This window comes from Panthera onca, chromosome B4, assembly GCF_046562875.1.
Source record: "Panthera onca isolate mPanOnc1 chromosome B4, mPanOnc1 haplotype 2, whole genome shotgun sequence".
Lineage (NCBI taxonomy): Eukaryota > Metazoa > Chordata > Mammalia > Carnivora > Felidae > Panthera > Panthera onca.
Genome location: NC_138345.1, coordinates 80,675,643 through 80,684,832, shown reverse-complemented (window position 1 = coordinate 80,684,832; position 9,190 = coordinate 80,675,643). Strand labels below are relative to the sequence as shown.

The following is a 9,190-nucleotide window of genomic DNA, read 5'->3' as shown; positions in this document are numbered from 1 at the left end:
GCTCATAATGCACTAGACAACCCTGGAACCTGAGCTGCTCACCTAAACTGGGCATTTTAAGCTGAATCATAAAGTGGGCATTTCCAGAAGTACTCCAAATCACACATTTTATTAGTGGAACTGGAAAACTAACAGGGCCTTAAATCATAAGCAATTTTTATTAACAGGTTATTCACTCTCCCAACACACCTGCTCTGTCACATGGCTGGCCCAATAACACACATCTGTGGCTTCTTTGAGAGTTCTCTATGAAAAATTGACTTAGAAAAAAAATCAGGCTTGCTTTCCAGATGCCTTGTCTTTTCAAGTACTTGATTACTCAAAATAAATACCTTTATAAAACAGAATCATCTGTTGAATTACCACTATTCAGCTAAGAGACAAATCATCATAAGATTATCAAGTTATCCATTATTTTCCAATTATTTTCTCTGATTATACGACCAGTTTAATGTTTTCACACTGATAATAATTTTTTACCAGAATATACTGTTTTGAGGAACAAGGAGTAAAGATATGGGTGGTATCTCTCATTTATACCAGAAGACCCATTTAAAAATATCAGATTCCTATGTCTAGGGCTGTAATATTTATTGGCTTAGAGAATTTTAGTACCTATTGGAGGAATACTCCTACCAAGAGACATAATGTATTTCAGTTGAATTAAAAGTAGTAGTTAAGGGGCGCCTGGGTGGCTCAGTCGGCTAAGCGTCCGACTTCGGCTCAGGTCACGATCTCACTGTCCATGGGTTCGAGCCCCGCGTCGGGCTCTGTGCTGACGGCTCAGAGCCTGGAGCCTGTTTCAGATTCTGTGTCTCCCTCTCTCTGACCCTCCCCCGTTCATGCTCTGTCTCTCTCTGTCTCAAAAATAAATAAACGTTAAAAAAAAAAATTAAAAAAAAAAAAAGTAGTAGTTAAGATGCATACTGATTTTAGATTCCAAATGCCACTAGCCAAAGAAGTGGATTATGGAATAGATTGAGATTATTAACTCCGAATATCAAGGGAAATAGATTACAATAAGGTGGAGAAGGGAAAATTTTGTACTTTTAAAGGTGATGTAACTTACCTTTTATATATTACTATATCTAATGGTAAAGGGTAGTGAATACAATGTTGGACACATTGGACATTGATCACTGATAGATACGAGAAGTTACCATGAGTGTCTGAGACTGCTCAACTTTCCACCAAAGTAATTTTTCATCTTAGTAAATTGTATCCTCCTTTACCCACTAGCATAAAGTTATACCTAGAAAGAGTGAGAAGTTTATTTCTGTTTGTAGAATGGCTACAAATTGCATTGATGCTGAAGATATAACACTGCTTTTAGGGAAAAATAAATAATGGATGTACTATTCCTTCAGTGAAAATAATTCATTGTGGGATAATCAACTTAAAGGACTCATAAGTGACTCACGCTTAACCCCATATTAAAAGCAAATCAGAATGAAACAATGAAAGGGGGAGCATTAATGAGAAAATCACAAGAAAGTAGAATTAGTATAAAGATTTTTTCTTCCATAGGATTTTTCCCAAAGCTTGCTTGACATCCTTGTTTCTTAAAGAGTAGATCAGAGGATTTAACATGAGTGTGACCAATATGTAAAATACTGAAGCCACTTTACACAGTTCAGGATTGCTTGGAGGTGTGAGATACACAAAGGAGACAGTCCCATAGAGCAAACTTACCACTCCCAAATGGGAGCTGCAGGTGGAGAAGGCTTTCCTTCTCCCTTCACTGGAAAGGATTTTCAAGACTGTGGTCCCAAAGTACATGTAAGATACTACAATAACAACTATGGTAGGCAAAATAATGAAGGCAGCCAAACTAAGAGACACCATCTTATTGACAGAGAGATTAGAGCAGGAGATCTTCTCAATTTGGTAAGAATCACAGTAGAAGTGATCAATGACTCGGGAAGCACAGAAAGACACTGAGAATGTTGTGCTGACTTGGAGGATGGAACTGAGCCATCCACAGAGATAGGAACCAGCCACCAGCTGAGTGCAAAGGCGTCTTGACATGTGCACACTGTAAAGAAGAGGGTTGCATATGGCGATGAAGCGGTCATATTCCATGACTGCCAGGAGAAAAGCTTCTGTAACCATGAAAAATGCATAAAGAAACAGCTGAGCCACAAAACCTACAAAAGAGATAGTCCTTTTCTCAGACAGGAAGTTGACCATGGCTTTTTGGGCAATAACAGTGGAGTAGGAGAGGTCAATGAAGGAGAGATTGCCTCAAAAGAAACATTGGTGTATTCAGCTGGGAGTCTGTCACAATGATTGCCATCATACTAATGTTACCCAAAAGGACCATGACATAGACCAGCAGGAATAGGAGGAAGAAGAGAATGTGGAGTTCTGGACAGACCCTGAAGCCTACAAGAATGAAGTCAGTTACATCTGAGTGGTTGCCTGCCCCCTTATCAGGCAAGATAAGGGGGCAAGAACCTGATAAGAGGAACCATGGCAAGAACCTGATAAGAGGTACAAGACAAGATTAAACATTAAACTTTCTATTTACTGGTATCATAAAATATCCTTTTTCTCCTGTGGAAGACATTAAAATTTGTGTTCTCCACTTGTGTTAGGTATGATTTGCCCCGCCCTTTTATAGAAAGTAAATCTAAGGTATATTGTGATTGTCCATCAGCACACAACATGTAAGTTACCTAATTCATAGTTTTCTTTTGTTTTAATTTTTTTTAATATTTATTTATTTTTGAGAGAGAGACAGAGTGTGAGCAGGGGAAGAGCAGAGAGAAAGGGAGACACAGAATCCAAAGCAGGCTGCAGGCTCTGAGCTGTCAGCACAGAGCCCGACGCGAGGCTTGAACTCACAAACTGTGAGATCATGACCTAAGCCGAAGTCAGATGCTCAACCGACTGAGCCACCCAGGCGTCCCAATTCATAGTTTTCTCATATGACTCTCCAAATCCAGTGCTCTTCCCATTTAGCACATGTGACATTTACGCGTAAAGCATTATTTCTTTGTATCTGTTTAGCTCTTCATTTTATTTTTGTGGTAAGTTTAATATATCTGAAAGTTTTAGACACGTGTAAGTATTTGTTCTCATCTTTAATTTCATATTCATTTTATTCTTGATAATGCTTCCAATTTATGATAGAAGGATCTAACTAAAGAATGAAGTAAAACTCCATGAAACAGGCACCTAGATGGATCAGTTGGTTAAGCATCCGACTTCGACTCAGGTCACGATCTCAATGTTCATGGGTTCGAGCCCCACATCAGGCTCTGCGCTGACAGTGCAGGTCTGCTTCAGATACTCTGTCTGCCTCTCTCTCTCTGCCCCTTCCCTGCTCACTCTCTCTCAAAAATAAACATTGAATAACTTAATTAATTAATTAATTAAAACTTCATGAATAGACATTAGACCCAAACAGAGATTAATATTTAAATAGTTTGTGAGAGTTAAAAAGAGGTTACCCCCAAGATATTTAGTTTGGTATCCAAAATAAAAACCTTGGAAAATAGAATGCATCATCACCTTCTTGAAGTGGACAAAGCTCAGACATGCCACCAGGAGGAAAGATCCATGGATTCTACATACCTCTGTACAAATCTGTCAAGAAGCCAATTTAATTTTAAACATCTGCGCAAATGAAAAAAAAAGAAAAGAAAAGAAAAGAAATTTCAAAACAATGTATTGACTAAAACTTTGGAGAAGTAATTTTATGATGTCTCCATTTAGAATGAGATCCATGAACATATTAAAATTTCTAAGACAATTATTTTGAACCTGTCACACAGTTAGAAATAGTCTGATTTGTCTGTCCTATAACTTCGGAAAGTCTCTGTTTTCTCCAATAAAGTGACACAGCTATTTCTTTTATTCAGACTTTAAAATCAATTGTGATTTAAACCACCCAACTGAGGGGACAGTTCATGTGGCTTATCAAAAGTGCCAAATGATCTAAAAAGTATTCATTTTTTGATTTGGCACATGTGGACATTGTCACCATGTTCTGTTCTCAGTCTCCATCAGGCATGTGACTGTCTGTCTTCAATCCTCTGCCCTTGCCCCTCAGCTCCTACCGCTCTCAGCCCATCTTTCTCCTCTCCACCAGATACCAACCTTCTCAAAATGTTAGTAACTTAGTGTCCATGAGGAAAAAAACTGGCAAAACTCCATAATCATATCCTGAGGCCTCTTCCTTACCCTATTGCTCCAAGGGCAAACCGAAATCCACTGAAATAATCTTAATTAAATTTATTTTTGAGAAAAGCATGAAGTGCCCATGTTGACCTGTATAAGGACATTTGCACTTAAACATCGTTGTAAAACTAGGTTTAAAGGAATAAGGATTTCACAATGAGGGGCACCTTGGTGGCTCAGTTGGGTAAGCATCCAACTCTTGATATCGGCTTAGCTCATGATTTCTCAGTTTGTGAGCTCAGGCCCCATGGTTCTCCCTCTCTCGCTCTTTCTCAAAATAAATAAAATAAACTTTAAAAAAAATATTTTAAAAAAAGATTTAACAGTGGAATTTCAGGCATCAGACATCATTTCTAAGTGAGTAAAGGCAGAGAAGAAAGATTTTAGATTTTAGAGAAAGTAAGAAGTCCTTGTCAAAGCTACCAAACTCAATCATACAACTGGATATCTGGCAGTATTTTAGCAGAATTTTTTTTGTTTTATTTATAATTCCCATTATTATTAACCAAATTCTATTATATTGCCTGAAACTGTACCAGCCGGTATGCAGTGGCAGGAAATCATTGTTTTGAGATTGTTATTTTTTTCAAGAGTAATGTGGATCCATCCAATCGTTCATTAAGTCACTGAACACTGTGGACCACCTATGGTATGCCAACCAAAGTACAGGAATACACAAGTACCAGAAAGGTCTTTCTTCCCAAGGTACAAGTGCCTTGCATTTTCTTCTTTGCCTACCTTTTTATTATGAAATAACCAGTATGTTTTGAATTGCCCTTCAGGAAAAGGGATATGATCTTTTTGAGGTGCATACCAACTTTTTTTTCCTATTTATTTATTTTTTTTTTTTAAAGCTGGCCAACCAATATCATCAGTTCCCATACTTTTTATGTTTTCACAACTGTGAGTACCTAAAACCTGGGCATCCCTGTCCTAGATGCCATCCCCAGCCCCTGCCCTCACAGCCTTGTTCTCAGAGGCCGGGCCTCAAGGCTCTGGGAGCAGATCGTGGGCTTCTGGAAGCCAGGGAAGGCAGAGAGCACAGCTCCTTCTATCACCTGCACTTGGTCCAGTGACTGGCAGGAGCCCATCTCAGGGAAGAAGGATGAATGAATGAACTTGCATGCTGCCATTCCCACCCCTGCATCTAGGCTAACAGGTTTCAGCCAAGTCTGGGCATTAGAATCATCTGCAGCTTTAAAATTTTCTGATGCCCAGGACTCAACAACAGAAGTCATGATTTAATTAGTCTGAGGTATACCCCTGAGCTCTGTATTTTTTTTTTTTTTTTACTTTCTATAATTTATTTATTTTTTCGAATTTACATCCAAGTTAGTGCAACAATGATTTCAAGGGTAGATTCTATAAGCCCCTTACCCATTTAGCCTATCCCCCCTCCCACAACCCTTCCAGCAACCCTCTGTTTGTTCTCTATATTTATGAGTCTCATGTTCTGTCCCCCTCCCTGTTTTGTTTTGTTTTTTTAATTTTTTTTAAATTTTTTTTTTATTCATTTTTGAGACAGAGAGACACAGAGCATGAACGGGGGAGGGGTAGAGAGAGAGAGGGAGACACAGAATCGGAAGCAGGCTCCAGGCTCTGAGCCATCAGCCCAGAGCCCGACACGGGGCTCGAACTCACAGACCGCGAGATAGTGACCTGAGCTGAAGTCGGACGCTTAACCGACTGAGCCACCCAGGCGCTCCCCCCCCCCCCGTTTTTATAATTATTTTTGCTTCCCAAGAGGGGCTTACCAACTTTTAAAAATAATTTGTAACAAGTATATCTTACCAATCATAGAATAATTTTTATGCACGAAGGCACACAGATATACTCATAAATGACTAATTATTTGACTGAAATAAACATAAATTTATCTCATCTTTTACCTGAATATTCCTTTCTTTACTTTTCTTGAGCAATTTGCTAATGATAGATGCAAGGATGCAAAAGTTACTGTGTTTAATTCTAGAAATGCCAAACAATTTATGAAGCTAAACAAAGGAAAATTAAAGACTATGTCAAAACTAAGCCTTTTCAAAATTAAAATTTCGCACAAACTATAAAAACCTTGTTTTAAAATACATAACCTTATTCTATAGAAATAAGCTCTGCTCATAGATGAATAATACCCCATTCTTCCATTAAGAGTATCTTTCTACCTCCGTTAGCAGTGTTTCTACCTGAAAAATCCCCTGTAATTGTGTACCTTTGTAGAGACAAGAGAATGGAAGACGTGGTCCAGTGAAGCCTCTTCCAAACCTGTGAATGCTTCTTTATCGAAACTGAAAAGAAAATTCAACTGAGACTGTAGAGCTGCCCTGTGTGAGATGCCTCTTCTGTAATGGGGGGGGGGGGGGGGGAGGGTATCTCACAGGCCTCAGAACGAGGGCGACGACAGCAAATGGGAATTTAAGTAGGGCAAAGACAGAATCAGCAGTGAATAGTGCAGTCCCTGATGGCCTGGGGAACACAGCAGGAAGAGTCATGGTGCCCTTAGTTAACTCTACTGCAACCATTTCAGGTCATTATTACATGTATTGGGTTGAAAGAGTTCCTCTGAGGGAGGCTAAAATTAAGTCAATTATGGGATAATAATAATGGCAGGCTCCAGATCCATCCCATGAGGACCATGTAGAAGAAACAAAGAGAATGAACTTCATTCACCTTGAATCATCTCCGGGTCTTTTTGGACAGGACTTCTTATTAGGAAAACTTGTTTTAAGGTTGACATACCATATTTTACATAATTTCCATTCCTGAATTCAATTTCTGCCTTCTAGAGTCACCTGTACTGATGCTCTTACATGACAGTGCAATGTCTTATATTGTCTCTTTTTTCTTGTTGTAGCTTACTCTCTGCTAGATGATTTTTATTTTGCACATTATACATAGATTATATTACAATGTTACCAGTGTATTCATAATTAAAATTAATAAGTATCAGTCTACTAAGAAGCCCAACTATTTGAATATAAATGACAATTATTATCTCAAGGCCTTGTTATCTCTGGTGGAATAAAACTTAGTTCTAGCTAGACTACAAGTCTGTGGATCCAGATATAAGAATGTACTTGTTTCAATGAAATACATGAAGTAATGAAAAAGAAATGAGCTTTAAGTTAATAAACACGTAGAACTGTACCCATCCTTAGTATACCTTACACTGAATTTCAGTGACCAAAGACAGAATATAATGCCCAAGATAAACTGTTTAAATAACATTTTCTTTAGCATACTTGCCAGCTAGCTATTGCAAAAATAAGGTATAAAAGGGAAACACAAATTTTAGTGTTATATAACCTCAGGTGACTGGGGTCATCAACTAGGCAATTCTGCTGATCCTGGCCATGAAGCCTCAACTGTCGGCCAGTTGAGGATGGCCTTAGCTGGGATGACTCAGGCAGCTTGTCTCTTCTCTGTATTGTGTCCTTTTTCCAGGAGGCAATCTTGGATATATCTTGTTGTGATGTTTGAGAGAGAATAGTGAAAGCAGAAATGCACCAGTACTTTTTCAGTGTAATAATCCTATTGGCCAAAGTGAATGATATGGCTGAATCAAGGCATGGGACAGAGCAGCCTTGCCTGAGTGGGAGAACACATAATTACGTAGCACAGAGCATGGGCAAAGGGAGGGGTGAAGAACTGGGATATTTTCAATGTAGGGGTTCTGTTCTGAAATGGAGTACCACTGGTTCTTTTCAAAGGCCTTAACACAGGTCCCTGGCATATGCTTCTTATTAGGTTGGGGGAAACTTCTCACACTTCAATGCGATCTGATGGATATTTTAAGTTTTCCTATTCTTGTGCCTATTAGAAATTCCATTTTTTCATTTGTTTTTTCCCACACTGAGGCCAATAATATTCAGGTCCTGAAGTTATTGATGTTTTTTTTCCACCTTCTTTTTCTATAAGAATAACAGTCATACTTTGTCATCCAAATTTATCATAAAATTAGTCACAAGATTTGGTTTTGCTAGCTAGATGTTGTTCTCATGTCACTATTTGGGAAGTCAATCATCTTGCTATTTGTGTTCTACTTGTCCTGTTTGTCCTTTGTTCCATACTTTTTTGCTTTATTTTGGATTGAGTATTTTTATTAATTTTTCTCCTTTGTTTCCTTATTAACTATAACTTTCTTGTTTTGTTATGTTAGTGGTTGCTTTCAGATTTATACTATACATTATAAATTTACCACAGCTTATTTTCAAGTAATACTATACTAGTCCATGTATATTAAAACAACTTTATATAATCTACTTTTATTTCTCTCCTCTTAGTCATACATTTTTCTTATGCTTGTTATAAATTTGGCCATACAATATAATTTTTGTTTAAACAATTATTTTTAAAAGATATTTAAGTAATAAGAAAATGATTACATGTTTTCCAATGTAACTCCTATTACATTACGAATGTAATTCCTGTGGCTTTTTATCCTTTTATGTAGATCCATATTTCTCTCTGGTATCATTAATCCTTTTGTCAAAAGGATTTCCTTTAACATATCTTGTTGTGTGGATCTGCCGGTGGTGAAGTCTTTTGGCAGTTGTGTGTTTGTAAATGTCTTTATTTCACCTTCATTTATTGAAAGAAATTTTTACTGGATATAGAATTTTAGGTTGACAGGATTTCCATTTGGCACTTTAAAGACTTTTCTCCACTGTACTCTCACTTGCATTGCTTCCTATAAGAAATCCACCATCATTCTTATGTTTGTGCCTCTGTTTGTAATATGGGTTCTTTTTCTTTCCACTTTTAAGATTTTCTATCATTGGTGATGAATAATAATGACCATGATATGTCTCAGTGTAAGTTTCTTCATGTTTGCTTGGAGCTTGTTGGAAATGTTAGATGTGTGGTTTTCTAGTTTTCACCAAATTTGCACAATTCTAAGACTCAATTTCTTAAATCTTTTTCTCACCCCTCATCTTCTCTCAGGGACTCAAATTACATGTATCTTAGAGCACTTAAAGTTGTCCTTCATATTACTGATGACCCTTTC

General features: G+C 37.6%; 1 pseudogene; it reads right to left on the bottom strand.

Annotated features, from left to right (window-relative positions):
- Positions 1-1,500: 1,500 nt before the first annotated feature.
- Positions 1,501-5,318, bottom strand: LOC132695347 (olfactory receptor 9K2-like; annotated as a pseudogene).
- Positions 5,319-9,190: the final 3,872 nt, after the last annotated feature.